This window comes from Thamnophis sirtalis, unplaced genomic scaffold (genome assembly GCF_051295495.1).
Source record: "Thamnophis sirtalis isolate CommonGarterSnake01/CBP01778 unplaced genomic scaffold, rThaSir2_p1.2 scaffold_10, whole genome shotgun sequence".
NCBI classification, from domain to species: domain Eukaryota; kingdom Metazoa; phylum Chordata; class Lepidosauria; order Squamata; family Natricidae; genus Thamnophis; species Thamnophis sirtalis.
This window is the reverse complement of record NW_028261390.1, coordinates 13,020,535-13,047,514: the sequence shown is the minus strand read 5'-3', so window position 1 is coordinate 13,047,514 and position 26,980 is coordinate 13,020,535. Positions and strand designations below refer to the sequence as shown.

General features: G+C 42.4%; 1 long non-coding RNA gene across 2 annotated transcripts; it reads right to left on the bottom strand.

The window, feature by feature from the left end:
* Positions 1-269: 269 nt before the first annotated feature.
* Positions 270-26,346, bottom strand: LOC106546845 (uncharacterized). 2 transcript variants are annotated; one of them, XR_015697859.1, is made up of 3 exons: positions 26,266-26,346; positions 1,557-1,652; positions 270-728 (listed from the first exon to the last, which is right to left on the bottom strand). It is a non-coding gene; the product is annotated as an uncharacterized LOC106546845 (long non-coding RNA). The 2 variants fall into 2 exon arrangements; XR_001313395.2 differs by lacking the exon at positions 26,266-26,346 and having other exon boundaries at positions 1,557-2,057.
* Positions 26,347-26,980: the final 634 nt, after the last annotated feature.

Genomic DNA, 26,980 nt, shown 5'->3' with positions numbered 1-26,980 from the left:
CGGAACTGGTCCAAACCGGTAGGGACTCACCTCTGATGCCAATGCTTGTGAAAGGCCTCCATAATCACAGCTTCATCCTGCCTTTTCAACCATAGTTGCACTAGAAGGGCCACCTGGTGATTCCTGGATAAAAAGCCCCTCTAACTTGCTCTGTTCCTTCTCATTCAGTAATAGTAGGGCTAACCTCACCTTTCTTAGTCGAGCTCTCTAGTGCTAAGTTTATTCAATCGGCCTAGCGCTCTCTCTTAATGTTTTGACAGTAGACACTCTGGCTGTGGTTAAAGGCATATGGTTTGCCTTTTTAATAAGCTGAAAAAGCTGAAAAAGCTCTATCAAGGACATCTCCCCGAGATCACAACAGTTGCTTCCAAAGGCTTCTTGCTTTATCCTACCCCATTGGTATGCAGCACGCTGCACACACAATCAAACAGGCGCGAGACCCACACAACGAAGTGTGAGTGCGCAACCAATCATCACGTTACTCGGGGAGGAAAGTAGCCAATCAGGAGCCCATGCTGGTGTTTCTAAAATAAGCAACAAAACAGGAGCACAGAACAGACGTGGTAGCTGAGCTTCATAAATCAAATTTCCCCGCAGTGATGGAGCCATGATGCAATTGAAGAGGCAAACAACATTCCCTCATGAATCTATTCACATGCTTTCAGCTCTACGTTGCAACTTCTCACCGCACAGGCTTTTCCTAAAGCAGATGTTCCAGCAAGCAGGGTCTGTGAAAAGAATATAGCAGATGGTTTATTAACACCCAGTCTCCAGGGCTGATTCGGCATCTTTCTTTAATAGTCAGTATAACTCTAGACATATTTAAGGAACATTGGTGATCTTGTGACTAGATTTTTCTTAGATCTTATCCAGGATTGGGCAATCTTGAATACGTAGCTGTAGACCTGACTTGTTTATTCTTTGTGGGATGGGGGAATGCGGGGAACTGACAACAATAGGAAAATCAGTGGGGCTGTAAAATCGATGATTTTCACGCTACTACTACTACTACTACCTGGGATAAGTTCTTTTCTCACTCTATAAGTCTACTTTGAAAGAAAAGAATGCCATTATATTGAGCTCAACTTTATGGCTGAAATGGATGCCTTACAGCATAAAAACTTTAAAAAAACATTAAAATCACCCATCATAAAATACAACGGATAAAATCTTTAAGTTGATACATTGATACATGCATGTAGTTTTCTTGATAAGACAATCAGAATTTACTGCTGTCGTCTTGAATTTTTTTTTTTTAATGTCACAATTACGTCTACACGCTTGGAAGCCACTAGAAATCTCCTATCAAATGCTTTTTTTCCCCTTTCCCTTGCTTAATTTTTTAAGGTTGTTGTTGTTGTTAGTTGCAAAGTCGTGACCGACTCATTGCAACCCCATGGACAATGTTCCTCCAGGCCTTCCTGTCCTTTACCATCCTCTGGCCATTTTAAGGTTGATTATCTGCTTTTTTACCTGTTGCACATTTTACTCTTTTTGTCTTTTTTTTAAGTTGTTGTGCAATATTTTTTTTAAAATAAAGTAAAATAAATGCTAACCAGATCCAGTACTGCTTAGTTTCTGACCCCTGATGAATTCAGTCAGCTATTACCACGAACCTAAGGCTTATGCTATTTTTCTTCTCTGTTTCCAACCTGAAAAAAATGAGAAATTTAAGTTCAGTGGTACATTCAGAGGGAACTATGGAAGTTAAAGAGCTACATGCAGCTGTAATGCCATAGATTTCAGAATGAGCAGACAAAATAGACTTCTGTCTGGGGATCAAAGAATTCCTTGAATTGAAAATGGTTACACTAGAAAAAGATAGCAAAAGGTATCCGGGACTGGAGCATCTTCTTGAAAACACTCTGGAAGAAGATAATAGCAAACCACTTTAATTTTGTTGTGAAAGAAACTGTAGGAAGTTAGCACCCATCCGTCTCCTAGAAAAATGAAATATCCTGGGAAATATTGAAAAGGCAGAACATTATATTTCCCTGGATGAGAAATGGAGAAACATGTTTTTAGGCAGGAAACAGACTCACTCTTAATAGCCCCCCCCCCTCACCTGTGTCAATGGGCCATTAAGGCCTGAGCCAGCCTATTCTACATAACAAAGATCTACTCCATTTCATTGCACCACCCACCAAGTTCCAACCAAACTTAGCACATAGACAACCTACAAAGCTAGCTATGACCTCTGACAGCAACCAATCAGGATACCCTTCCTGCGCCCCAGAAAGTTCAAAGCCCGGGAGAGGGCATAAAACCCAAGGATTCTCAGCATCTCTTCCCTTTTCATCCAGGAGCTCCAAGGCATGTGATCATGTCCACCATTAAACCATCTTTCCAAACAGCCTCCGTGTTTCCAGTGTTTTTTCCCCCCACTTGGAAGTGAATCCAGAAGGATATTTCTTCCAACAAACTCTAAATGGATGTGTCCACAAGGAAGTTAAGCTCAACATAAAGGAGAAATACTCAACTGTGGCGTGTGGTGCTTTGATTCAGGTTCAGCCTGATGGAGCCGACTCTGTAACCTTAAGTCTAATGCACTTGCCCAACGCAACCTGTTCTACAGGATTGTCATGTAATTATGATGGACGCAGCATACTCCTTTACGTGCAAATATGAGAAACAATAAAATGTTTAAAAATGATCAAGGATTGATAAGTTTTAAAATACTGTTGAACCCTTTTCTATTTAATATGACAGAGTTATTTGGTGGGACTGAATAATTAAATGCTATGTTTCCTTTATAAAAAAAAAAAAGTGGGGTAGTTATCTTTACATTTCAGCATTTCATTCACGTCCTGCCTAGAAGTAAAATGTTTTCAAACTGAGATTTTAAACAGACAACTTTGAAGAGAAAGGACAGCTCAGACAATGCCCATGTTCTATTTGTAAACCTCCCTACTTTTCCAACAATGTTTCAGTTTTGTTTTCCTGCTCGATCTATGATGAAGAAAAAATGGAAATTATATGCAAGGTGCTAGCTTTTCATTCATATTTACATGGAAATTATTTCTACAGAGATTTAATCCTAAGTAAGTCTGTTTGGTCTTAGATTTTCAGTCTCTTCTCCTCTTCATCAATTGAGAGAACAGCAAAGGTTTTTTAATGTTTCTTTAATGCAAGGAGAATAACAGTTGGAAGTGAGTTTGAAGGTCTTCGAGTCCAACCCTCTGCCCAGGCAGGAAACCCTATACCATTTCAGACAAATAGTTGTTGAATCTCTTCTTTAAAACCTCCAGTGTTGGAGCATCCACAACTTCTGGAGGCAAGTCGTTCCACTGACTAATTGTTCTCCTTAACTATAGATTGGTTCTCTCCTTGATTAGTTTCCATCCATTGGTTCTTCCCTTCCCTTCGGGTGCTTTGGCCCTCTTCTTTGTATCAGCCCCTCAAATATTGGAACCCTGCTATCATGTCACCCCTTGTCCTTCTTTTCATTAAGCTACCCAATTCCTGAAGCCATTCTTCATATGCTTTAGCCTCCAATCCCCTAATCATTTTTGTTGCTCTTCTCTGCACTCTTTCTAGAGTTTCAGTGCCTTTTTTTTATATTGTGGCAACTAAATCTGGATGCAGTGTTCTAAGTGTGGCCTTACCAAGGCATGATAAAGCGGTACTCATTCCTCCCGAATTTTCCATCTTCCCAAATGTGAACATCCAAAGAAAGCCAACTGAAATAGTAACAGTACTTATTTGTCTACCCACACTGCACTTAAGAGATAGGTAGTTAGAGTGATTGATTTCAGGCTAATTAATAATTAACCCTATTAACTAATAACATTCTCCAGCACTGGGAGTTAATAAGGATTCCTAATGGACACATTTGGTTCTCCACATTGTGAAGTTAGATATGGTGGAAATGAGCTGTGAAAAGTAATGCATTGTGAACCTGATAAAACGAGTAATGTATAGGGAGCCTCATAAAATATGATTTTCTTTATGGTTTCCATTACATTAATGGATCATACAGACATCTTCTGCCATACGTGTTATATTTGGAGGGGGGGAGGGAATGGGACACAAACTAGATAGTATTCTATTAAGTTAAGAAAATTTGTAGGCATACAGTTAAATACAGCCTCGGGACTTACTAATCAGAAGCTATTACATGCAATCCAAATGTACCAATCATCTTTGGTACCAATCATCATTGGTGTAGGGTTTCCTGCTTAGGCAGGGGGTTGGACTAGAAGACCTCCAAGGTCCCTTCCAACTCTGTTATTATACTCTATATGGTTTTTTTTTATCAGGGCAACCTGGTCTACACAAATATGGGACAGAGCATACAGTTGTTTCCGCTTTCACCTTTCAGCCCCAATCCAGAAGCCTTCGCAGGCAGTCGATTTTGTGACAAAATATTTTTCGTGTTAAATTTATATTTTTTTCTTTATTTCTTAATTTCTTTGTCAGTAAAATATACATTTAACACATCATTATGTAGGTTTTTAACTGTAAGTGGCCTAGAGTCACTTTACTTTGAAATGGGCAATCGTATAAATGTGGCATCTGTGTACACACACACCAGGGGTGGGTTTTAACCTCTTCTATAGAGGAGGTTCCACAAATCTACAGTGCCGTTTAAAACAGGTTCCAGCTCCCTCCCCCCGCCCAGCCACACATCATCAAGATGGAGAATGAGAGGAGGAATTCTGGGAGTTGAAGTCCACAAGTCTTAAAGCTGTCAAGTTTGAATACCCCTGGGTTTTTTTTTTCTACAAGGGTCTTGTAACTTGACAGCTTTAAGACTTGCGTGCTTCAAATGCCAGAGTTTCTGAGCCAACATTTTGGTTGCTAAGCAAGAACGCTGTTAAGTGAGTTTCACCACATTTTACAAGTTGGCTAGGCCCACCCAATCACATGGCTGGCAAGCCACTCCCACCCGGTCACATGGCCAGCAAGTCACTCCCACTGGTCACATGGCCAGCAAACCATTCCCACAAAGCCGGCCACACCTACAGAAGAGGTTCTAAAAGTTTTTGAAACCCACCACTGACACACACACACACATATACATACCAGGGGTGAGTTCCAGCAGACACGACTGCCGGTTCGCTCATGGACATGTGGGCATATGTTTGATTAAAATTGCTCTGCGCATGTGCAGAAGCAAAAAACAAAATGGCAGCGCTTATGGAGAACCAGTTCGGGGGCGTGGCAGGCCTGGGTTGCTGCCAGTTCCAGTGACCCAGGCTGCCAAACCACTACCGATTCAGCCAAACCGGTCCAAACCAGTAAGAACACACCACTGATACATATATATATATATGCACATACAGCTAAGTAGCTGAAGTTAGGAAACTGATCAAATACTGTACATTTATCAGCCAAATCTGAATGTTCTCATTACAAAAATAAATGAATCCTCAGTATAGATTGCCCAGATGCAATATATCTTTCACATCAGTCTAGAAAAGCTTCTAGCAACCCTTTAGCTTTCTAGCAACATGCATCAAAGTTAGTTGTTTCAAATTTAAATACTGTAATGAATTAATACTGCAAATTATGCTTGCTGGGAAATTCTGAGAGTTGAAGTCTAGACATTTTAAAGTTGTCAAGGTTGAGAAACACTGCTGTAAATTATTCATTTACTTAGGCAATTTTTCTCAAATGGTTAAGTTTGTGCATAAGCAATTTTTCCTCCCTTTGAGAAATGGTCTTGAGAGTTTGCTTTCTAGTATTCATAAAAGTGAGCTGTCACTTTTTATTGTAGTTAAACATTTATCAAAGGCATATGAGTCAGAAAGGTTTTTTTTCCCCTTATCTCCCTCTTTTCATTGTCCAATTCTTATTATTCGTTTAATTTTGTTCAGAGCAAATCATCTATATGAATCCACAATTCTTAACAAGGCTATTTCCAGCCATGCATTTGGTTGGGTTAATTCCTTATTCAATGCAGTGATTGACAGGCAGAAACAATTCTTCAATCAATAGTGAATAGTAGTTGTTATATTTTTCCACAATGCTTCAGAAACACGTTCTATTGGGATGATCGGAAGAATTGAAATAGTCACTATATAGTGCTGATGAAGCCCCAGCTTCGGAGTGAGTTCCAGAATTGTTGTTCTTGTTTGAGCCTACTGGCATGTCAAAAACATCCATTTTAATCACAAAATTGATGTATATTCTGGCCATTTTCTCTTTGAAATCAATCTGCTAAAACAGAGTTTCCCAAACTTTCCTGCTTTGAGGACAAGCGAGGGGGGGGGGGGGAGAGACGGGATTTTTCTACGTGAGCGGATGGGAAGCATGTATGCGTGCTGCTACATTTGCGCAAGTAGCATGCACACATACCCGCCATTCACACAAATGGAGCGCCATTCTGGTACGGTGCTCCGGAGGGCCCACCCGCCTGCCCAAGCTCCTTACCGGTCTTTTAAGTCTTCTGCGCTTCCGCGCACGGCAAAATACAACGCCTGCGCAATGCTCCGCTGAGCAGCTGGAGCATCATGGATGCTCACAGAGGCACTAAGATGCATGCGTGTGCTGCGAATGTGTGCACGCACATTGCACACATCCATGTGGAACCCACCACTGGTGTCCATGCGCTTGCCCACTGCTTGCACGGGGGGTGCCTATGCACACTTGCTCACCATTTCCATGGTCCAGTTGCAAACATTTCATTGCCCACTAGTGGACCACGGCCCCGAGATTGGGTACCTCTGTGTTAAAAGAAGGTTTAATGCCTGAGGGTTGGGCCTTTATTATACTACTACAGGTGTCCAAACCTCAATGTAATATCTTGCGATTAGAGAAAACAGAGCTGCTCTTTTTTTTTTATTGAAAATTTTGAAAAAAAAACTTTTAGAAATATTTACCTCCCTCCCCCCTACCCTCCCCCCAACCCCCCCAACCTCCCCCCCCCCAACTTCTCAGAACCAATACAGGGTATAAATCTTTAACAAAAATATTCTAAGATAAACTTTAAAAAAAAGTTAGTATCATCTTTCATTTGAGCTTTAACTCCTCTTTGCTAGAGCTGCTCTTCTGAAAGTCATGAATTGGAAATCTACAATAGGGTTTCCACCTCTGAGTTGCAAAAAATCCAGATGACCATAAGACCAAATAATGGAGGGTTTCCCTCTTGTTTTAGCTGCCATCCATCGGTCATTTAGGTTTCTGCAGACTTATTCTCCTAACATGTCATTTATGAACTGAAAAATATTCAAAGTTCTTCTCATATTAATGATTTTACATTATACAGCTAAGATCTATCTATACAAGTGCTCTGCGTCGGAGGCATAGATGGGGCCAACGCCATCTGGCAGTCCTCAGCTGCCTTCAGAGCTAGACAGCAGTGAGGCAGAAGAGCAGCTGGAGCCTGTTCCCAATGTGCGCATGCGCAGAGCTGCCAGAAGAAAAGAACAACTAAGAAATCAGGGTCGACAGGTGGACAGTGAATGGAAATAAAAGAGGAGCGAAAGGGGAGTGGGCTTTTGCACGAAACAATTTGTTTGTTCATTCATTTCAGGAGTGTGAAGATCTGTCCGTGAATCTCAGAGACTCTGTTCCAAGTCTGAGTTTGGAAAATATTTACATGGCAGCTTTCCAAACTAGATAAGGTCTGTGGTCATAAATTCACCTTTGAAAGACTGTTTACCAGGCCTTTGCTTAATAAAGCAAAGGTTAATAAAAGGGATTTTGTCGGGACCAGGAATCTGCTTCCTGCTTTTTGGGGAAGCCAAGGTCAGAAAAACATCTATGACTAGCTAACTAGCTATCATATCCAACAAATCACAATCAGAACTACATTACTGACATTTATAAATTAACTCCTGAATAACAAGGCACATTTATGGGGGGGGGGGAATGTTCTACTTATAAAATGCCATTCTCAATGAAAAGCTAGAAGGGCAGGACTTCAGTCACATTGCCTCCATGGCATATAGCTAGCTCACAACCAAACAAGCACAATTTTTGGGGGGAAGGGGGAGAGAGCTTCTGGCTCTGGCTGTAATATGGGCACTAGAATTAATTTACATTTAAATCAGAACAAGCCTTTTTTTTTAAGTGCCCATTTTTCTTTTAAAATATTCTTGTCTGGAGTAAAATTGCCCCACATACGTAAGTATAAGATTAGCCCAATAGGTATAGATTCTAAAGGAAAGCACAGTAAATTGTTGGCAAGCAGGAAAGATTTGATAAATGGGACTTTCATAGAACAGATACTATTCATTATTGTGAACGTATGAAAAATGGAATGGGGAACAGAAACCTCTGCATCAAAAATGAATTTGTTGGAGGAAGCCAATATAAAACAAAGTGGAGGAAGTTAATATAAAAATAGCAAATAATTAGTTCCCCGAAAAAATGGTATTATGCCCAAGGTGTAAAATTACAAAAAAAAAGTCTTTTTTCATTTAGAGGGGAAGAGAAATGTACAGAATTGCAAAGTTTCTTATCTGTCAAATTCACAATATAATCCAAATGCCTGAAACATTAAAACACTGTCCCATTTTTTTTAGATATTTCCATTAAATTAAATGTCCATGCATTAAATGTCCATGATATATATTATAAAGCCATATTTAAAACCGGTATATTATTCATTTGTCTTGGGCGCATCCTAGTTAGAAAATTCTATTTAGAGCTATTGGAATTATCTTAGGCTAGTGATGGCAAACCTTTTCGGTATCGAGTACCAAAAAGGGAGCGCAGACGCTCATCTGGGACGCAATCCAGGAGAGGAGCTGCACAGAGGGCATCCGTGTGCCTGAAAATGAACTTCCTGGTTTCCAGCATTCGCATACGCAGTTGCCAGGTAGACTTCTGGTTACTGGCATGCATGCGTACGCGATGATCAGCTGGCCGCCATGCATGCTTACACCGGAAAACAGAAGACCAGCTCTTCCAGTTTCTGGCACTGCCACAAACACGAAGACCAGCTGATCGTTCTGTGCGTATGCGCACCAGAACCCCGGAAGAGGAACGGGCGATGCCACACATACCAAATGTTCGCCATCATGGTCTTAGGCATTGGTGAAATATAGAAACCACTAAGGCCAACCAACGCATATATTATTCACTGGTCTTAGACTTTACATATGCTCATTCCACTATCTGTCTTATTGTTTGGGGAAGAGCCAAATCTTTGGAGCCTTGCAGTAGGACAAAGGGTCAGGACTATCCCCAAAGGTGCTTTTTCAGGAGGAAACTGGACTTTCTTGCTTTTACTTTGGAGACGGTTCGTTTCTAATCCAAGAAACTTCTTCAGCTCTGACAGGACAGTGGAGAATGGAAGGATTTATATTCCTTGCAGACAGCTAGGACTATTGCAGCGGTATCAAACTCAATCCCCGCTGGCCAGATCTGGCCGGACTGGCCCCTGGTGCCTCTGGCAGCCCCCACATCCCATTTTGGCTGGCAAAGTGCTATAGGAGGCTGGCCGTCCCATCTTCCCCCACCCGGCCCATGGAGAATGACAGTGTTGATCTGACCCTTGAAGAAATCCAGTTTGACACCCCTGAACTCCTGAATCTCAGGGGGATTATGTTCCATATGGCAGGCACTACAAAAGAGAAGATTTTGTTCACCATCATGGTCTTAGGCATTGGTGAAATATAGAAGCAACTAAGGCCAGTAGTTAGTCCCACTAGTTGGTCCTACTATTGGGTCTACTCTGTATGCATATTCATATATGAACCAAATCACTTCCCACGTGATAAAAGGAAAGCTGAGATATTGGGAGCGCTCTTCAAATGACGTGAAAAGCGGAAGGTGTAGTGTGGCATGTGGAAGGAATATTTACTGTGCTCAAGGGACATGAGGTGAATGCATGATCCTAGGGAGGGTACATAAATATATTGTTTGCCATTTCAGCCTGATTCAGCTGAGTCATGGTTCAGCTGAGTCGCCACTTGTACAATGATCAGCATCTTCTAAGATGTAATATGAGAGGAATATTACGAAATCTCCTGAAGGCAAAGGACAAAGGTGGGTTTATTCTGTTGAGGCTTTACTTTCTTCGCGGATTGAATGGTGAACTATGAATAGGATCCTTCTAAAGGGGTTGTTCTTCTTTTGAGGATCTTTATATACATATTGTACAACAGACCTGTTGGCATAATGACTGCAATGTTTATTTTAGCAAATTCACTGATAAAATAGTGGAACAATGGATCTGTATTTTTAAAAAAGTATTAGGCAAAAATTAACAAGAGTTCTGCCATTCTCCCATCCCATCCCAAACAGGAAAAAGTGATCAACAATTTCTTCTCCTTCTCCTCTAACTCAAATTCAGAGGGCTAAAGAAACAGGAAAATCCCCAGCCTGTGGTAAATGGAAAACAGAACATCTTCCCTGCTATTTTCATATTTAAGTTATATCATAGCATCAACTTCTCACAAGATTTGGGATCAAAAAGTAATGCCAAACTTTATATAACTTTATCCTAAAACTTGTCAAGAGAATACATGAATGCATTTTTCAAATATCAGCAGATCCCAGAAATTTAACCATGTCTTACTTAAATGTAAGTTTAATGGATGACCTTAAGTTTTAACACTATGGATATGAGAAAGACTGTCTATCCGTAATCTTCATACCATGAATGCTGTTACTGTTTGGCAATGCTAAACACCTATATTCTCAATCTTTCGGAAGACCATGAACCTCACTTTTCCCCCTTTTCTTCCTCTTACACAGCATCAGAGAGAGGAGAAAAAGTTTGGTGATCATCTTAACTGGGAAAATAGTGTAGTATGGGTTTTTAAGGTCCTCATTTAGGCCAGAGTATAACCTAAAATTCAACAATAAAGTTCTCTATGAGAACTCAAACCCGAATTCAGGAACTAGTGACAAAGTCAAGGACTAAGCTTGGAAGTTAAGTTGTTTTGACTGCAGATACCAGAAGCCCTGATAATAATAATAATATTAGCTAATGCAGAATCAAGCAGTGAAGGCCTCTATTTCCAAGAGGCCCAGAGATTAAACTTTGCATATTTTTATGTGATAATTAACATCTTGCTGTTTGGTTCTTTGCCTTAGAAGGCACTTGCACCATGTTTTGACCATGGTCTGATCTGGCCACAGCCTTTTTGCTTCTAGCTTCAACACTTTCAGCCACCACAATCTACTTCACAGTATTTTTTCATTCTCTTACACCGAAGTCCATTTTTCTGCACGCAAAGGCAGGTTCATTCATTTTATTCACAATAAACTAAATCAACATTCCTAAAACACACCTGCTTCCAAAAGCTCAGGTCTAAAGGCATGGCTATGACCATTTTCTTGCCCGAGGAAGGACAACTGGCATGAAGTGTTGGACAAGGACCAAGGAGACTGAGGTCCAAGTCCACCTACAGCAGGGGAAACCCGCTGGGCGACTTTGGTCATGTTCTTTTAGGCCAGACTACCTCTTTCAGAGCACCGAGAACAAGAGCAATCGCACTTATATACCACTTCACAGTGCTTTACAGCCCTCTAAGTGGTTTACAAAGTCAGCATATTGCTCCCAACAATCTGTGTCCTCATTTTATGGACCTCGGGGGGGATGGAAGGCTGAGTCGACTTTGAACCAGTGAGAACTGAACTGCCAAACTGGCAGTCGACCATCATCAGAATTATTCTGCAGTACTGCATTCTAGCCACTGCGCCACCATGGCTCTGATGCCGTTGTGGGGACTGGATAAAGGCACAAAGGCAAGTCTATCAAAACCAGTTTGTCTTGAAGAGCCAGTAGTATCTCTTGGTTGAAGGTACCATACCCTCTAAATACAATTGCAGGAGAGGGGTATGTTGTTTCATCTTCTTGTTTGTCAAAACCTAGGAGGCATCTACTTGGCCACTGTGAGAAACACAACGCTAAAATGATGTGGGACTTGGCTTGATCCAACAGAGTTGTCCTTATGAGAACAAAAACAAGAAAAATACCTTCAGATCCTAGAACAGGGGTATCAAACTCAAGGCCCGCAGGCCAAATCTGGCCCACGGGCCTGCCCTGAAAACAACAAAGGACTCGTTCGGGGTACTTCTGGCAGTAAAAACAGAGCTCAGGAGGGATACTCCAGGACTCTGTTTTTGGCCACAATGGCCTCTTGCAGCCCCCTACCAGCGAAAACAGAGCTCGGGAGGGCCACACGCTCCATTTTTCGCTGGCAGAGGGCTAGCAAAACAAATTAAAAATAAAACAAAAGGAGAAATGTTTGCCTTCTGCATTTGAGCATGCAGGAAAGAAAAAGAAAAAGAAGAAAAGCTTGGAAGAGAGCAAGGAAGGAAAAATAAAGAAAGAGAGGAAGGAAGAAGAAAGGAGAATGAAGAGGAAAGGAAAAAGAAGAAAAGGAGGGAGGGAGGGAGATTATAATGAGAGTGAGTGAGGGTCTGAGGAAAGTCCTGCTTAGCACTTGGTCACCACAGGTGCCCCCCATACAAGTGATGTTGAGCTGGTCAGGCCCGTCCCAGCCATGCCCACCCTGGCCACACCTACCCCAGCCACACACACACACACACACACACACACACACACACACACACACCAAGATCAAACACAACTCTGATGTGGCTCTCAATGAAATCGAGTTACCCTTATCTTAGAAGAAGGCTGTGATATAAATTAGGAGGAAGGAAGAAAAGATCAACATCACCATTCCATGAAAGTAATCAATCTGGCAGTTGAATTCAAGTGGCTGCCTCTGCAGCAGGTTTGGGAGAGAAAGGCTAATTTAGGGAGCCCAGATGAGGCTGTACACCTACAGCACAGTCTTGTAATTCCTTATTTTTACGATCCATCCGATTTTAACTGCTTAGAGTCTCTATTGCACTGTGCTCATTACAGCTGACCTAGATTCTCAGATCTTGAATCTCAATTTGCAGCTTATTCTCCCTGTTAGCAGCCATATCTTAGCACATTTTTAGATGCCCCCAAACCATCTATTACACAGCCCTCTTCTTGCAGATTAATATGTAATTGCTCATATATATGTATACGTTGAATAATGTCTAAAGTAATTGATATAATTGCAAGATAGTGCTCATCATGCTCAAATAAAAATAAATGTGACTCATCCTTTCCCAGATATCACCAGCTTACAATATTATTTTCAAGCATTAACTGCATTTCTTTTAACAGCATGAGAGTATAACATTCGTCTCTCTGTTTGCTTATATATTTCTCATTTGCGGGATCAGCTGTAACAGCAGAAAAGCGTTCACAAATGTTTAATCATATCTCCCAGCTCAAAGTTTTTCTTCCTGCGTTGTATTAAATTCTGACTCTCATCATCCCAGTCAATACAGAAATAGGGTCTATCATCCCTACTCTGTTTAGCAAAACTGTTCTCTGAACCTGGGTTAGAATGCATGGTGAGATTTTTCAGTTTTTTAAATTGATTGTTGGTTTCCTCTGGGCTTTTTTTGTTTGTTTGTTTGCTTGTTGTAAACAAACCAGTCCTCAACTTACAGCCACAACTGAGCCAAAAATTCTGTTGCTCAGTGAGACAGTTGTTAAGTGAGTTTTGCCCCATTTTACAACCTTTCCTGCTACAGTTGTTAAGTGAATCACCACAGTTTTTAAATTATTAGGATAGAATAGAAGGAATGAGTTGGAAGGGACCTTGGAAGTCTTCTAGTCCAGCCCCCTGCTTAAGCAAGAGAACCTATACCATTTCAGATCAGTGACTGTCCAGTCTCTTCTTAAAAACCTCCAGTGATGGGAGTGCCCACAATTTCTGAAGGCAAGCTGTTCCACTGTTTAATTGGCCTCACTGTTAATTTTCTTCACTGTCCTCACAAGTATCTCCTTAATTCCAGGTTGCTTCTTTCTTTGATTAGTTTCCAACCATTGTTTCTTGTCTTGCTCTCTGTTTCTTTGTAGAATAATTTGACCCCCTCTTCTTTGTGGCAGCCCTTCAAATACTGGAATACTGCTATCATGTCACCCCTAAGTCTTCTTTTCTTTAGACTAGCCAAGCCCAAGTCTTGCAGCTGTTCTTCATATGTTTTAGTCTCCAGGCCTTCGATCATCTTAGCCGCTCTTCTCTGAACTTTTTCCAAAGTCTCAACATCTTTTTTTGTAGTATGGTGACCAAAATCAGTTGCAGTATTCCAGGTGTATTCTTACGAGGGTTTTAGAAAGTGGTAATAATACTTCACGTGATCTTGATTTGATGCCTCTGTTTATGCAACCCAGGACTGTATTAGCTTTTTTGGCTGCTGCTGCACACTGCTGGCTCATGGCTCCAGTACATGGTTCCAGTAACATGGTTGTAAAGTAAACCAGGCTCCCCCCCTTGACTTTGCTTCATAAAAGGCTGCAAAAGGGGATCGTATGCCTCCCTGGACACTGCAACTGTCATAAATACGAGCCAGTTATGTTCTGCCTCGAGCCTGTAGGCTCGCTCAGGGCATGTAGTTAACGCCACGCTTAGGAATCTCATTCAGATCATGTTTATTATCAGGCATTCCTAATAACAAGAATTCAGTATTAAGATACTTCTGACTTTCCATAATCTGTCCCATCACGTGGTGTAAAAAGATGATGAATTGGCTCCCATGTTGAGCGGAGGCACATGCATTGCTTCTCTGGTTCACAATGGCATTTAAAATTACCGGCTCTGTTCTGCGCACAGGCAGAACGCCCCAGTGGCCAAACAGAAACACAGATATGATCACATGTCACGGAACTACATTTCCCATAAGGTAGTCTCTGTCTACATTTCCCAGGAGTAGTTTCTTAAAGGAGACAGCTCTTAATTCCAACACTATCTATATACCGCTGGGGCAGCACAAGCTGCTGCAAAGATTGTGTGAAAAGCGGTTATGTCACTTTTTTCAGTGCCGTTGTAACTTTGAATGATCACTAAAGGAAAGGTTGCAAGTCAAGGACTTGTCAGGCCTGCAATTATATCCCTTTTAGAATTTTTGGCCTGCCACACTTTCTCTTATTTCATTATGCTGTTTCATTAGTATAGTTGATGGGAGGGGGGAATAGAAAAGAGTAGGATTGTGGAATGTGTCGTTGTCATTCTTTTCTAGAAGACCAAGGTCATCATTTGTCTCTGCACTTTTACACCTGACCGGAAGCAGTTGGGTGGAGATGACAGCGTGGAAGAAGAAAATTGGACCATGTGATGGATTTGTGGGTGTGGGGACAAGATCATGAACTTTTAACTGGGTGGAATCCCAGGAAGCTCTTTAGAATTGGGATTACACAGATGTGCTAAGATGTCTGATTTATTAAATTGGAACTTTAAGGATCGTTTTGCCTTGGACTCTGATTTAATTCTACATGATACTTGGAACGCTGACAGGACTACCTGTTCACATTATTCTGTGGTTCTATTATTTTTCTTGGTTATATGCTGCAAGTCACCCAGAATTTTACAGACTGACCTACAAATTGAATATGTAAAGGAACCAACTACAGACAATCTTCGTGCTATGATCACAACCGAGCCCAAATTTTCAGTTGCTAAGCAAGGCAGTTGTTAAATGGGCTTGTCCCATTTTACTGCTTTTTTGCCACAGTTGTTAAGCGAATCGCTGCAGTTGAAAGTGACTCACGCAGCCATTAAGCAACTCTGGCTCCCCACATTGACTTTGTCAAAAGAAGCTTCCTATCAAGCCTGGAAACCATTTTTTGCACTGGGCCTTCAGGCCAGCCACAATTTCTACTGTGGGAAAATGGGAAGTGGGGATTATATGGAGTATGGGTGGTACATAGTCAAAATAACATTCTTTACTTAGAGAGTCAAGGACATCTCACCCTGCAGCTGCGATGGGGTGACTGGGAGGCATCTCCAGTTTTGGATGTTGCCTGATTGGATCATGTGATGGACATGTGGGTGCTGGGCAGGGATTTGCCCTTCTTTTACATTGGGCCTTCAGGCCTGCCACCTTCTGGGAAAGTTACAAAAGGTGATCACATGACCTCGGGGGCATGCGAGGTGCCAAGCACCTGAATTTTGATCATGTGACCATGAGGGATGTTGGAAAAGTGTGAAAAACGTAAGTCACTTTTTTTCAGTGCCATTGTCATTTTGAATGGTCACTATATGAATAGTTGTATGTCAAGGATTATCTGTAGTAGATCTGGAGGTCAACTAGGGTGAAAAGGCGTGGTTTACTTTGAAGCTTTTCAGAGGTTTTTTCTTTTTTTTATGCTTGTCTTGCCAGGGAGTGAATATAATCCTGGCCATTCTACATGCAAAGCTTAACTTCTACCATTGAACTGAAGTCACACCATATTTCCCTATACATTTAAGTCATATTTAGACATGGAAATATTGCCCAAATGCTCTCAGTTGAAAATTGCGTGCTGCATTCACGTAACTTTGACCGTGGCATGGAAATGAATTAAAATGAAGGGAAATAAAGTTTGAATTCAACACACCCAGGCAGACTGGAAATGCAAGACAGATTGTGAAATAATATTTGAGCACAGCACAAAGTGGTATGTGTGGGCATCAATGAAAGTGGAATAAAGAACAGACTCTTCCAACTTCCTGCCTCTTTTGTGGAATTCGCAGCCTGATCATTTTCTTCCTCTTAGAAACAGGGTGTTTAATTGCTTTCTTGGAATAAGAGAGAAAGAAGAGTTGAAAATGTACAGCTGCACTTACTAAAGATCTTTGTTATAATACGTTTGACATAACTCCTGATCATTTTTCCTTGGGCGCTCAAGTGTCACAATGAGCTATTCTCCACACACGCGCGCCCATGAACGCACAAATACACAAACACACAAAAACACATACACACAATATTAGAGACTGGAAAGGCAACTGCATTCCAGCCAAAGGTCACGGTCTCATCTGGAAGAAAAATGAGTGAAAGTAGATAGTAGCATTCTTCAAATATTTAAAAGGACGTCAGAAAGAAAATGATCAAGACATGTTCTTTGCAGTCTTAGAGAACTAGACACACACACACACACACAAATATCTATAAACGAAAGGAGATTTCAGATGATTATTGATATCCCTCGCTTACCAATTACCATTTTTGACAATGGTTTAAAGTTACTATGGCACTGAAAAGTAGGTCTATAAGCGGTTCTTGAACTCGTATTGTTACAGTCATATGATTGTCATTCGTGACCTTCTGGCAAACAAAAGTCAATGGGGAAGCCAGCAGGAAGTTGCAACTCACAGTTATGGTCACAGACTCATAGTCATATGACATCATGTAAGTGGTTTACAGAGTCAGCCTATTGCCCCCAACAATCTGGCTCCTCTTTCTACCAATCTCGGAAGGATGGAAGGCTGAGTCAACCTTGAGCGGGTGAGAATTGAACTGCAGAACTGTAGGCAGCTGGCAGTCAGCAAAGTAGCCTGAAATGCTGCATTCTAACCACTCCGCCATCACGGCTCATGATTGATCACCTGTAGCAATTAACAACCTCAGAAAAACTAATGTCGTATTATCTAGTGTGGTCATGTGATGTTTCACTTAGCAATCCTATCGCTTCCGCAACTGCGGTTGGTTAAGTGAGGACTACCTATATTAGGAACAATTACTTCAGTAAAAGAAAATTGGACAATGGAAGGAAATACTGAGCAAGATGATGAATACCCCTTGACCAGATGTATTCAAGCAGAGGCTAGATAGCCGTCTGTCTAAAATGCTTTGATCTGGACCTCTACACTGACCAGGGAATTGGGCTCAATGGTCTAATGATCCCTTCCAATACTTTGTAATGTGTAATGTACACGTAAAGTTTTAATCTTAAAGTCAGGAAGTGATGAGAATCAGATAAGTGAGAATCAGATGGGAAGTGATGAGAATCCAAGTGTCCCACTTCTGAACTGAAAAATGAAATGATACAGAAAGCCAGAATTCCTGTCTGTGACCTAACAGTAGTTTGCTCATTCAGCAACAAAGGTTAGCAGCATATTCAGGTCTCCATGAGCTTTTATGTTTAGGCCTAATTGTTTGTGTCTGTATGTAAACTTTGTTTACAATGTTAACAATGTGTAATGCTTTTTAAACATTGATAAAATTGCTTTCCCGGTGATATAAAGTCTATTATCCCATGTGGAAAGGGTGTGCCTGAGAACAAATAGTTTACAACTGCTGTGTAATGAATGGGGAGTTAGATCTTGGAACGTGACTCACCTCTACCTCAAATCAAAGCAAAAGTTTAGCTTGCTAGCTGGGTACTTTTGTGTTATTCAAAGAGCTTTAGGTCTGGCTCCGGGAAGAACCAAATTGGATTTATAACGCCACTATCTATCAGACTGCAAACTCAACATATATTTGCTAGGAACAAAGTCCCTCCGAATTCATTGGGTTTAATGACCAAGGAAGTCACTGAGAGATCAAACTACACCGTGGTGATCCTTAAACATGCCGAGCAAGAAATGAGTTCTTCCAAATCTAGTGAGACATTTTGGATTAAATCTGCTGAAAAATTACACGCTCGCTTGGCGCATACTATGATATGTCAGCAGATGATGGGTCTCAGCAAAAAAAAGAAGACATGCCCAAAGGAGGAAGAAAGCTTTACGCTAATGTGGTAGATGGAAGAGACGTGATTTTTCTCTCCTCTCTGCTTGCCATGATTCACATAGATTGCATTTGACCACATAGATTGTTCCCTACATTTGCTGCTAAACAAGCTAATACTGGCCGACTTCAAACTTTTAAAACTCTTCTGTTTAGAAAGCACAACTAGTTAAGATAAGGTCGCAGTAAGGCCTGCTAGCTTTATAGGACTTTGGATATCATTCTTATGAGTAATAATATTGCAGCTAGGATCATTTCAAATGCAAAACTGAAAGCAGGATATAAAAATAAGTAGTGGATGAGTCCTTAGGAAAAACAGCAGAACAGCAGAAATGGCAGAGTGCATCAGATCTATTGCATTACCCTGAAAATATTGCATAATCCCAATTGAGTTTCGAGCTCAAACTTAAACCTCCTCGTCTTCTCCTTTCTTCTTCTGCCATATCCATCATCGGACGTCGGCGATCATGTTGGCGATCCTACTTTTACCAACAGCCAAACGAAAAAGTACTCCTGAGTTTTGTCCAAATGAGACCCTTAGATTTTGAAGCCATGATGTTCTTCTTCTGCCTGGGCCTCATTTGCCTTCAATCTCTCCCTGGATAATTAAGTGAAGTATGCCGTATTTTCCCAGGTGTCACATCACTTGTCCAAAATATTCTAACTTTTGCTTTTTAATGGTTTTGATGATTTCCCTTGTATTCCCTCCTCCTCATTATTTATGATTTTGTCAACCCAGCTTCTAGTCTTCTTCAAGTGGCTTTCTCTCAGAGACCAACTCTCCACTCCGTACAGCAGGATAGAAAAGATGTAACATCTGACAAGCCTGATTTTCAGTCTTAGGCTTATGTCGTGACTGCAGAAGACCTTTTTCATTTTGAAGAATGATGTTCAAGCTTTCTCTATCCTTGTCTTTACTTCAGTGGTCATGTCCCAGCTTTCATGTAAATTAGAACCAAGGTACGTGATCCTTTCAACTTTTCCCCCACCGCTGTTCAACATCTGTATGAAGCCACTGGGTGAGATCATCTTTAGTTCTGAATGAGGTTGTGCTTCTCCAAACAGACCTAGTTTGCGATTTGGGAATCCTCTTGGACTCACAGCTGTGCTCCACAGATAACAACTTGTCTTTGCTGATCTCCATCTTGCGCACCAACTAAGCCCTTTCTTGATACGGGAGACTTTACTCATGTCATTCATACCTCAGTCAGCTTTTGAATCGCACTCATGGAATGTGCTCTGCATGGGGCTGCCCTTGAAAGGAATTTGGAAGCTACGCCTAGTCCAGAATACAGCAGTTTCAGTAATTATGGGAACATCAAAAGGCACCAATATATCACCTCTACTTCAATAACTGAACTAGTTGCCAGATGGCTTCTGGGTGCAATCCAAAGTGCTAGCTGCCTTCTTTTAAGTCCCCCTTGGTTTAGGGCCTGGATATCTGTGTGTTGTGGCCCACCAGCGGCCAGCGGATCTGGCAGCAGATTCGGACAGTGAGGAGGTTGGGGAGGAACATGGGCTAGTCCTGGAGTCTGGGGGAAGGCTCTAATGAGGGCTCTGTTTCAGAGGAAGAGGGGGGGCTAGGGTCATCTGATAGTTATCAGCTGCCTTCAGAGTTGGACATCAGTGGAGCAGAAGAAGGGCTGGAGCCTGTTCCCAGTGTGTGCATGTGCAGAGCTGCCAGGAGAATGGAATAGCTAAGGAACAAGGGTCGACTCGGGAGTAAAGCCACAGGTGGACAGTGAATGGCCCCTCCCATAGGGAATAAAGAGGAGCGAAATGGGAAGGGAGTTTGCAGGAGACAATTAGTTCTATTCATTAGCGTGAAGATCTGTTCCTGATTTCTTGCCAAGTATTGTCTGCTACGGAGTGGCATTTGGAAGATATCGGCCTGGCAGCTCTCCAATCCTGATAAAAATCTGTGCTTGTGAAATCTCTTGAAAGACTGTTTGGCCCGGACTTTGCTGGAGAGGAATTCACTTTAACTAAATGAAAGGGGTTTTATCAGACGAGGAGTCGGCTTTGTGCTTTTGGGAAGCCTAGGTCACTACACTATGGGGCTATCTTCTCTGAATAACATCTGCATGTTTACCAAGGTCTAGAAGAGAGGACCCCGTGTATCTCCTTTGTAAGTTTGCAAAGACCAAACTATTTTACCACAGTTAACAGCTACCATGACTATCCCTTTGAATGAATAATTATTTTAATTAGCTTTTTGGAATATTTGATTCCTGACTTTGGTTTTGGTTTTGGTTTTTATTATTATGTATTCATTTTAATTCAAAGTTTACAGATTTAAGGGAGGGTTACACTGTTCGGAATTAGTTGATTGGGACAGCCTGTAAGCCAAGCCAATAAGTAAATAATTAAATAAAGCAGCGTCTGAAAAAAAATGGTGAAATATTTTTTTACAGGGTGATTTCTACTTCATACCCCAAATCCTTACTTTTTCCTATAGCTTTACCAGCCCTGGAAGGAATTGTAAGTGTCTACATATTTTCTCTTGTAGATGAAAAACAACAAGGAGCCTAACTAATTTTCAAGAGGAACATTAGTTCTAATACAACATATATTAAGTATTGTGGATTCTCTCAAGGCTACTTTTGGTATTTAAAAATGTTAAGTAGAAGATATATATGATTATGTGTCTCATTTGGTTGGGGCCTTAATTGGATTGCCAAATTTAAAATTAGTTTGCAAGCTGGAACACATCTTTGCACTCTCATAAAGAAAAAGTAAATTTACAGGTATATCTCTGGGGGAAAAACAGGATAATTGTTGTCTTGAATATTACTTCATTAGATTCATCTCTGTTAGCCAACTCCTAAAATGGGCTGCACTGAACAAAAGAAACTGATGTTTATGGATATTGCTGAGATATAAATAGATTTCCAATGGCAAACTGAACAATAAGCTTTCCATTGTCATAATTTTGAGACAATGTCCTTAAAAGCTGGAAAAGAAACACAGAAGCAACTTGGGTCCTTTGTATAAATAATGCTGCTGGAAATGCACAGCTTAAGCAAAATCAAAGGCATAATAATAAAAATTGATGCCAGAAGGACTGCAGCTTAATGATACAGAACATGCTTTGCATGCAAAGAATCTCAGGCCAGTCACCAGATTTCCAGATGGAGCTGGTTGACATCCAAAAATCCATTACTAATTAGTGTAGAAGGTACTGGACTCTATGAACTAATGATCTTAGAGGTGGGTTTTTTTATATTTCTATGTTTTTTTAAAATTCCCATATATGGAAAAAGATAGGGAATATATACATATCTAATACAATTCAGCAGCCTGCTTATAAAACTGAACAACTGAGTAAGTTTTGAATGTTAGGTGATTCCGATCATTGCAAAAGGCTAAAAGTTTTTGTTTTTGTTTTTTTGCGCCTGATGTCACACCCTCCCCTTTGGGGAATCAGATGGCATTTATTTTAAAAAATCTGATGTGAGTAGATTTTTAAACATCTCAGAACAACTACTTCACCATCCTTGCTTTATTCCTGGCAAGGTGTGTACGGCAAAGTAGTCAAGTGATAGGTAAGCTCCCTGTTGGGAGAGCGAGTACGTTCAGCAAAGTGTTGCGAGAGTTGTGTTGGAGAACACGCATACCAGCATACAGAGACCCTGCAGTTTAAATAGGCTTTTACTTTCGTGGAAATAGAGGTATCAGAGTCCATCAAACAGTCCAAGTCATACATGGATAAGACAGTCAGTCATCAATGTCTTTCAGTTAAGGGATAATCCAAATAACATAGTCCAGTATCATATAATCAGTTCGGTACTCAAAGTTTGCTAACAGTTGCAAAACTTACAATAGCTCACGACACTTCCAGCTTCCAAAAACACTCAGATCAGATCAGCCCAGCATCTAACAGAGCGCTAACAGACATTCTGGCTCCCTCTTATGGCCGATTGAGGAAAACAGCAACCAATCACATTTTATAGTAGGATTTAAAGAAACAGGTATAGCATTGTTACATAATTTATATATTGCCAACCCAACCGATTATATTCCTAACATCAACCATTTTTTAATCTAAGATGTTGTACAAATCCGCCTGGAATTCAGTTCAAGATAGTGTCTCCCATGAAAAAAAAATTGTCGGATGGACACAATTCAATGAATCATGAGTGAGTTGTAGCACATGTAGCATTGTAAAGGTTCCACCAGCACATATGTGCTAGTCATTCCTGACTCTAGGGGGAGGTGCTCATCTCCGTTTCAAAGCCAAAGAGCCAGCGCTGTCACCCGTGGTCATGTGGCCGAAGGCGCACGGAATGCTGTTACCTTCCTACCAGCGGTGGTTCCTATTTGCATTTTTACATGCTTTCAAACTGCTAGGTTGGCAGAAGCTAGGACAAGTAACAGGAGCTCACTCGGTTACATGGCACTAGGGATTCGAACCGCCGAACTGCCGACTTTTCCGATCGACAAGCTCCAGTGTCTTAGCCACTGAGCCACCTCGTCCCTGTAGCATTGTGGCATGTGTGACTTTGAATACACATAGTGTGTGGAGCCACGCCCTGTGAACCATTGTCAGATTTGGGCTCAGTGAGGTTAGTGAAACTAGCTGCACTGTTTTGTGCAAATTGTTATAACAGAGACCTCAATGAAAATAATAATTCTGCACATGATGGGCACGACAAAAATGTTTCTTTCAATCACTTTCTAATCTATTCTATTCTAAGGTCCACTTTCTAATCTATTCTAAGGTCCTTATATTCATTTGTACTATAGACTTATATTAACGCCAAACCTCAAAAAGAATAGTTTTAGAGTTTAAAAATATGAAAAATCAGGTTACTGGTATCTATCTCAATAGAACTAAGAGGGGAGAAAAATTGGAGTTATTGGAACAGTGAAAAGAGAAACAATAGTGCTAAGAAAAGCATCTCCTCTCCTACTGATAATATGATTTTCCACAACAGGCAGCACACAGGTAGCTTTCAAGTTACAATCACAACTGTGGCTAGAATTAATATTGTGAATGTGTCCATCCATTTCAGGGAGCCATCCACACATCTAAATCACCCAAAGGGGTGACATGATAGCAGTGTTCTAGTATTTGAGGGGCTGCTACAAAGAAGAGGGGGTCCAATTATTCTCCAAGAGTGCAGGATAAGAAATAATGGTTGGAAACTAACCAAAGAGGGAAGCAACTTGGAATTAAGGAGAAACTTCCTGACGGTGAGGACAATTAACCAGTGGAACAGTTTGCCTTCAGAGACGGTGGGCACACGATCACTGGAGGTTTTCAAGAAGAGACTAGACAGCCACGTATCTGAAGGAGTAGAGGTTCTCCTGCTTGAGCAGGGGGCTGGACTAGAGGACCTTCAAGGTACCTTCCAGCTCTATTCTGTTCTATTCTATTCAGTTTAATTGCACATTGTATGATATAGTGCTTTCTTACATTGGCCTTGACTCTCTCTACACTTCATTAATAATAGTTTTGTCTCTCCCTCGCTATTCTAAATGTACCGCTCGGCTCGGCTCATACGTCTGGTATCCATGCACTTATGCTCACTTACACTTCACTTAGCACCTAGCTAGTAGTAACCTCCATTGAATCCAGGGACTTTGTCAAAATGGCCACACTCGCATTGCATTCTGCCTCGCCTCATCTGTGCATGTACAAAAAGGATGAAGCTAACATAATAATGCCGCCTAGTAGCGTCATTTCCCCAGCTTGTATCTCACACACACACAGCTTGTATCACACACATGCACACACACAGACAGACACTATAGCCGTGATGGCGAACCTATGGAGCCATTTCTGAGGGTATGCGAAGCGTTGCCCTGTCAGCTCCCGCACTGACAGGTGATTTTCGGCCTTGGTTTTCAGCCATATTTCACCCTCCGGAGGCCAGAAACGGCCTGTTTTCTGACTGCTTGTTGGGCTGTTATTCGCTCTCCGGAGGCTTCAATATGCCCAATGCACAAACCGGAAGTTGGAAAACAGACTGTTTCTGGCCTCCAAGGGGCAGGGGGGATTTTTGCTCACCCCAAGCTCCAAGAAAGCCCTGCACGCATGCGCGGGGCAGCGAGGGGGTCACACATACATGCGCAAGGGGCATAGTGTGTGTGGGGGATTAAATTATGGGGATGGGCACGCAGGCGTATGCTTTTGGCAGCCGAGACGAAAAAGGTTCGCCATCACTTCCATCACGATTACCTGCCACAGACCCATTCGATCCCACAGATTAGGCCTCCTCCGTATTCCATCTGCCAGCCAATGTCGGCTGGCGACTACTCGGAGGAGGGCCTTCTCTGTGGCTGCCCCGGCCCTTTGGAACGAGCTCCCTGTGGAGATTTGGACCCTCTCCACCCTTCAGGCCTTCCGGACAGCCGTGAAGACCTGGCTGTCCCAGCAAGCCTGGGGTTGAGTTCCCCCCCCCGCCTACTCGAATTTGCTGTGTCTGTTGTGCTTTTAAATTGTTCGTACTGTCTGATTGTCTTTGTCTTACTTTTTGTAATTTCCCCTCCCTTGGCTTTGTTCAGCCGCCTGAGTCCCTTCGGGGAATAGGGCGGCCTACAAATTGAATAAACTCCAACTCCAACTCCACTGCCCTATAGTTTAGCTGAAAAATTGTGAAGTCAACAGGCTGCAAAAGCATGCCATAAAATTCCTTTTGGAGGGTGGAGAGGGTGGGCTAGCTTTGTTTCTGTTTGTTTTCTTCTTTTTCTTTTTGATCAGGAAATGTGCAGTAACCTAGTTTGGAAGCATAGAAGCTAGAAACTAAGCTGCAGTTGTGGCAGGGAATAGAAGGGGTGATAAGAAGCATTCTGGGAAATCCATGTTTTTGTCACTGGCCACTTTCTCTCCTTTGCCCACAGCAGCCATTTCATGAATGGCTAGAAGCCATTTTGCCAAAGTGCCCCCATGTGCTCAAAATCCCATATACTGTATTCCTTCTGAGTGAGGGGTTTCCTGCCTCCTGGTTTTTAATGGCACAATAAAGTCAGCATGCTCTCTCTCTCTCTCTCTCTCTCTCTCTCTCTCTCTCTCTCTGTGTGTGTGTGTGTGTGTGTGTGTGTGTGTGTGTGTGTGTGTGTTTTCTTAAAAATATTATTTTCCTCCAACCTTTTCCACACTTTACACTCAATAACAGACATGTTTCCTATCTAATCTCTGGAAATAGCCCCCTGAACTACCTACAGTGAAAGTCCGTGAGAGAATTCTGCACGTGGGCAGAGGCATCCTTTTCCTTGCTCTCCGCTTGCAGGTGCCACAGAACAAACGACAGGCCGTGCTCTACTTACAACAGTTCGTTTAGTGACCAAAAGTTACGACGGCACTGAAGAAAGTGCCTAACGTCCCTGTCCCACTGTCCCCATTTATTTGTCCCCATTTTCTATATTCTTATTCATGTTAATTCTTATTCATGTTATCTTGCACGTGAGTGACAAACTAAATAAATCATAAAATAAATAAAAGATTAAGGCAAAAAAAATGTTTCACACTTACAACCATCATCGCAGAATCCCCAACGCTCCTGCGATCAAAATTCAGGTGCTTGGCAACTGACTCATATTTACGACCATTGCAGTGTCCGGGGATCACCACCTTCTTACAAGTGAAGAAGGAAACAGGGCTCACTTAACAACCGTGTTACACCCCCCACTTCTTATAAGTAGCAAAGTCAAGGAGGAAGCAGGGATCAGTGACTAACATACCAACCGCAACGACCCGCTTAACAACCGTGCCGAGAAAGGTCGTTAACACGGGCCAAATATATTCACAATCGCTTCACTTAGCCACTTGGGAAGAAACCTGGGGTTCGATTGTGGCCGCCAGGCGAGGACTACCTGTACTTTTAAGGCGCCCAAGGACGAACCGAGCCGGAGTTGTTTCTCCCCCCCCCTACCGACGAGGAGGGAAGGCTGGCCGGGCTCGACGCCAGCTCCACCTCTCTGGCGCGGCGCTGGGGCAGCTCCGCCGCCTCTTCGCTTCCTCCCCGACCTCCCCACACGGCGTGCCTCTGACGCGCCGGCCCCTTTCGCCCGGCGAGCTCTTCCACCTCTCCGGGCGCCAAGCAGCAGCCGGTCCGAGCCGCTCGGCAGCGGAAACAGCCCGACGCGGGGAGACCGAGCGAGGTTAGCGAGCGAGCGAGCGAGCGCCCGGCCGTCCTTCCCGCCTTTGGCGGCACCTGCACCATAACCACGCCGCGGCTTCCGACCGACTCCTTCGTGGCTTCGCGGCTCGGTGACCCTCCACTCCCCGGCCGGCGGGTCCTCCTTTCGGGCTGCGAGGAAGGCGCTCGCTTCTCTCTCTCTCTCTCTCTCTCTCTCTCCGCAAGGTCAACCCGCCTGGACGTCTGCGCTGCAGCGGCGGCTGAGCAAGAGGAGGCTGCAGCCGGTTCCTCCTCCTCCTCCTGCCTGCGGAGAGGTGAGGAAGCCGCGGCTTGCACAAGCTCGCCGGCCGAGATTTGGGAATGAACGGCGGGCGGGAGGCGCCACGGACACCTCGCTTCTGTAAGCAGGAGAAACGGTTTCCCTCGATAGCCCAACGGGACGGGGTGGA